Here is a 6,000-nt window from a genome sequence, read left to right on the forward strand (position 1 = left end):
TTATAGATGGATCTCGCTTTGAAAGGAAACTAAAATTGAGACCGCAATGCTCACTTTAATTCTCTTTTCTCTATTATTCGGAGCCTCTTAAGGTGACGATACAGAACAAAAGCTTAATTCGCAGCTTAAAACACTACATACCTTCTCGTTTACGTGAGTATATGGAAGCAATTTTACACTTTACTGGTTTAACTGAGGTAATTGGATTAAAGTAGTCAGGTTCGAGAAGAGTTTAAATAGTTTGGAGCATTTGTAATATAACTGCATTGAAATATTATGAGTTGGGCTTTAACAGTGAACAATATTTGTGAGTAACCTTACATATACTGGTAAACAACACAACAATCACGATAAATTAAACTTAACAGGTTGGATGCCTGGTAGTTAGTTACCTTATTTTGAGCTAAATTATGTCTTATTAGTAAAATCAACATTTGCCTTAATGGATAATTGTGGTAAAATAGCACTTCATTCAGTTCAAAAAGATTAATCAAAAAACCCACATATTTTTACAATAAATATTTTTTTTACCAAAATAAAAAAATTTAGCATTTTTCTGATAATCCATAATACCCAACAGAAAAATACAAACTTCACTTATTGACATATTTAAATTAAAAGCTAATTTTAGATAAAACTTTGCTTTCGTCCTCTCGAATTGGCTTATTATAAATTCTTTACCACCTCTTTTACCATCACAATTTACTTTAAAACTTCAACGTCCTCGTTTTTCATTCTAACAAAAATCCCTCGATTGAGTGTGAAAAGGACTGACAATAATTCCTAGATTGAGCCAACTTTAAACATAAAGGGGTTTAGAGACAATCAAAACTGAGCAAGAAAACGTCGATAAGAGAGACGTTGAAACTCGTTGAAACTCTTCTCCAGCTAATTAAAAGTTTCTCTCGGTCGAGCTTTGAGGGATTAATATTGATAAGGACGTCGAAATATTAATTACCTTCCAATCTGTGTTACAATGTTGATTGTGCTATTAATAAACTCCTAAACTTAATGAAATAAGAACATTTGTCTGGCTAGACTAAGGTTACACCAGGCTGAAATAAATCCATGATTAGAAGAGCACCCCAGCAGGATCGGAGGCTTAATTTAATTACTCAATTAGATCAAAGCGATGTTAGACAATCGAATTAAACCCCGGATGTTCTGGATCCTGTCAAAAAAACTCTTCAACTGTGCAGGTGGGATTAAATTATAAAAACAACACTGGAATAATGAATTTTTTGGGTCCGACTCGTTTTAGATGATTACAGGGCGACAGGAAGCAAATTAGGCGCCTAATTAAATTCCTGCAAGCACTATGAGATAATGGAGAAGGCAATTTTCGTGCACAATGGAATGCGATACATGAAAGCGGAAATTTGCCGCGAATAAAGGCAATTGTGTGGAAACGAAGCGTATCACTAACTCTACTGTTTATTCGATCAACTTCGCTTCAATAACGTTGTGGATGTTTGAGTTCCGCTATTTGGTTAATGCTGGCAAATGCAAAGAATGGGAATGAGGGATAAGTGCGAACGTGTCAGAACAAAAATACAGCGATGTGTGCTTTAGTTTAATTAAAGATGTTTGAATTAGGTTAGGTTAGCAGGATTAGTCACATTTCAACAAATTCTTATACTCCTCCCTAAAAGATCGGCTATTTTTTGTCAATATCTAAATCTTTACTTTCTCCTTTATCTTTATCACAAAATTAGCATCTTCTATGTATGTTTGTTGTAAAGAAACCAAAAAACCTGGATTAGATACGCTATCACACTATTATAATTAATTACACATTGAATTTATAAATATTTCAGAAAATCAAAGAGTAGTCCAAATCAATTTTATTGCTAGTATTGCAGACTTGGTTAATTATATTGTTTACTCAGAATAATTTCAGTTTTTAACACTTTTTATGTAAAATTTTAAAATTTCCAAGCCAAATTTACAATATCCACACAAATTCAGTACCTAAATATCTTAAAATAACAAAATAAAATTAAACTTTGTTATCTTTGCTTGGATAACCGATTTTAAAATCCTAAAATATTTTAAAGAAGAATTTAGTTAATTCAGCATCAGAAAAGCAGGAAAAGTTGGAAGAGTATGTTGAAATTTTGAAAGAGATGTTAGATTTTAAAGCCAAACATGTATGAAAGAAAAAATAAATAATCGTGTTAATAAAGAAAAGCGGTAAAATATATTTAAATAATTGAGCCAGTTAATTGCCCAAACATTTTCAATAAGAAGACTAACTGATCGATTTTAAAGCCATACAAATTCTTAAGAAGAATTAGGTTCGTTTAGTATCAGAAAAGAAAAGCGGAAGATTGTTTTGAAATTATTAAGTTGGTTAATTGCTCAGAAATTTTTAAAGAAGTCTGATGACCGGTTTAACAGTCTAACACATTTTAAGGAAAAATGATGTTCTTTGAGCTTCAGAAAAGAAGAGCGGAAGAATACGTTGATATAGTTGAGATGGCTATTAAAAGAAGACTGAGTGATAGATTTTAAAGTTTTAGATAAAAATTACATTCTATTCGTGTAATAAAAGAAGAACAGAAGATTGTGTTAAATAAATGGACTGGCAAAGTGCCCAGAAATTGAAAGACCAATTTTTGAGCGTCAGAAAAAGAGAGCAGAAGAAGAAAATTTTGAAACAATTGAGCTGGATAAATGCACACACATTTTTAAAGAAGACTGAGTGATTTTGAGATTTTAAACTTATGTAAAATGTGTAATATGTTTTAGATAAAAGTTTCTATTCGTGCTAGAAAAGAAGAAAGGAAAATTGTGTTGACTAATTGCTCAGAAAGTTTAGAAGAAGAATGAGCAATCGATTTTAAAAGCCAAACGCGTTCTAAAGAAAGTTTAAGTTCTTTTTAAGCGTTAGAAAATAAGAGCGGAAGAATATGTTGAAACAATTGAGCTAGGTAAATGCCCAGAAATGTTTAAAGAAGATTGAGCGATGGATTTTATAGCCACACATGTTTTAAATAAGAATTACATTCTATTCGTGTCAGAAAAGAAGAGGAGAAAACTGTGTTGAAATAATTGAGCTGACTGATTGCCCAGAAATTTTGAAAGAAGGTGGAATGACCGATTTTAAACGCCAAACACGTTTTAAAAACAAATTAGATTCTATTATCATTAGAAAAGAAGTGGAAGATTGTGTTGAAATAACTGAGGTGGATAATTTTCCAGAAATTTTGAGAGAGAATGAATAATTTCAAAAGCCAAACACCTTCTAAAGAAGAATTAAGATCTTTAAGCGTCAGAAAGGAAGAGCCGAAGAATAAGTTGAAATGAGCTGGGCTAAATGCTTAGAAACGCTCAAATTTCTTTTTTCTTCAAAAAAATTGTGTTCTTTAAAACTGTGTTTCCTTTGTTCCTTTCTTATTAAATGATAGTTACAGAGAAAAGTTGCAATTTAATACTTAATCATTTTATTAAAGAAAGAAGTAGTAGTCCATATTCTTTCAGTGGAGTCGCTCCTGAAGATGGTCATTTATGTGACCGAAACTTGTTGAGCAGACCTTACCATCTAAGGTCATAATAAAGTATTGTGGAGAAGACTGTTTGTCATTTCCTTCCTTTCGTATTTTATTAAAGATTATACGATAGTTTCAGTATTTAATAAATTATTAAAGTAGTACCTATTTATTAAAAGATATTTAATTTGATTTTTTTTTTGGTTTAGACATTCAATTTTTTTTATTAGTTTGGTTGAAACTAATACAGAACTGTAGTACTTAGGAGTCGTTCGTGAGTGTTAGAAAATATCATTATTCATGGACTATTTATCCAAATAATCTACAACCTAATGAATTGGAGTAATACTCTGTATATTATATGAAATTAACAAACTTTTTGAATTTACTGACCCTCTAAAATCCTGAAACTCAACGAACATCCCTAAAAGATCTTTTCAGTTTGCTAAAACTTTCACATCTAGATTACAAACATACTTTTCCAACTAACTTATCACTTTCCACACACATTTCCCTATATGAGTTTCCTTTAATAATTTAAATCTCCGGTCTATGCACGATGTTGTCTAAACCAGCTTGACGAGGGATACATTTCACGTCCCAAGTTAATTTGAAAGTGTTAAGTTAGTAATGAACTCAAACCATAGTCAGGATGTTTTATGACCTGACAGCTGCAACGTTTTCTAAAAAAAATATGTCGGTTGGAAACCACAAGGCAGAAGTAGTATTAAAATATTGACTTTTTGGGTGATTATTTCCTTCCTATCAATTTTGACCAATCGCTATCAAGAATTAGTATAACAAATGTAAATTTTAAGTGGAAAAATCACTTGTCAACAACTGTCAACTTAGCTGTCAGCAGTTTTTCCGGAAAAAAAAATCAAAAAAATTGCACACTCCTCACAACAACATAAAGAATAGTGTTACCCTTTCTAGCTTCAAAGTTATTGTTCTTATTAATTATTTTTCTTATTGTTTTAATTAAAATAAAATGTTTATTTAACTCAGGAAATAATCTTACCAAATATCCCTCGTGCATCTAATTTTTCCTGTGGAAAAATTGGAATACTCGTTTCTAAGTAATTTGTTTTAACAAATAATAGCATAAGGGAGAGTGGCTTTAAAAATCCTCGTCTTCGACTCGGATGATTTTTAAAACCATTCTTGCTCATGCTATTGTAAAAACAAATATATAATACTTAGAAACTCGTTTTTCCGAATTTTTCCGGATAAATTAAATGCACTAGGGATATTACCTCCGAATAGTTCGTAAATTGTAATAATCGCTCATGAAATGAAAAACTTTTGAGTGATGGCAGAACATTCTTCTTGTTCTTCTTCTCGTGCTTTATGCATGATCTGTACGTAGGGGACCCCTGTTAACTATTGATAGAACAGTACAAAAATGTTTGTTTATTTTTTTAGAAGATAATCTGACATTTGAAAATAATTGGTCGCGTGTTTTCCCTCATCATTCCCTACTAATAAACATTTGAAAGAGTAATCAGAAAACCAAAAATTTTAAACTTTCTCTGACGCAATTCAATGGAGTATTGAGAGTTTTGCGGGCGACAAGTTAATGGATTAGCTGTCACCTTTATTTACTGTCGCTTTTCTGAAAAATTGATTGAAAAAAACCGTCAGCTTGTATTAAAAAGTTGAAAAACTGCCCTTATAAATGAAGGGGCTTTTCATAGAGTATAATAATCCTCTAGTCTTCGCAGTCTCTTGAAGATTAAAGAAGGAAAATTGGTCGGTGAGGACAAAATAAAAAAGTTTGGGTTTTTGATTATTTTCGCATTCATAAAAATTGTGTGGGACTAATAATATTATATTAAAGTATCTAAGGTTCTCAAACCTTTTCTTCTATGTAATTAAATTATTGTTCTGACTTAGTTACTTTGGTGGCAATTTAATTTAGTTGCGAGGGTTGGTTGCAATTTGTCACTGGAAAACCTCACAGACAAAAAGACTTTCCAGATAATTTTGCATCCCACGTTCATTAACAACGCTGGTTCGTTAAGATCCAATCGAATTGATTGTAATATTTAATTGGTCCAAAATCTAATCAGCCAACCACTTTCCTTAAGAAGTAATTATTAAAGCACCTCAAACATGCCGGCCTTAATCTGTCCTACGTCACTTTCGATTAACATTATTTATAAGACGGATTTGCCGAAATGGGAACGCGGCCATTGTGCTCGAAATTAGTCATGCAGCTGACTGACTGTAGCATCAATTAGCTATAAAGGGCACTCTGACCTTGTCGTTCGGATTGATCATTTTGTCCCGTGACCTTGCAAAAGGCCAGGCTTAATGACAGTTTTAACGGATAGTCTTGTCGGATTTTATTGTAGATGTTATCCATTAAATTTCCATTGATATAAAGCTTTTTAGGTTTTTAATCTAAAAGATTTTAGCTCATAATATCTAAAGTCATTCCCTAGATGTTCTTATTAAGACAAATATTCCTTTTGGACGTGTGTGGTCCTCCCAAGAAAGGCCACAA

This window comes from Ips typographus, linkage group LG3 (genome assembly GCF_016097725.1).
Source record: "Ips typographus isolate SLU linkage group LG3, UJ_Ityp_2.0, whole genome shotgun sequence".
NCBI lineage: Eukaryota > Metazoa > Arthropoda > Insecta > Coleoptera > Curculionidae > Ips > Ips typographus.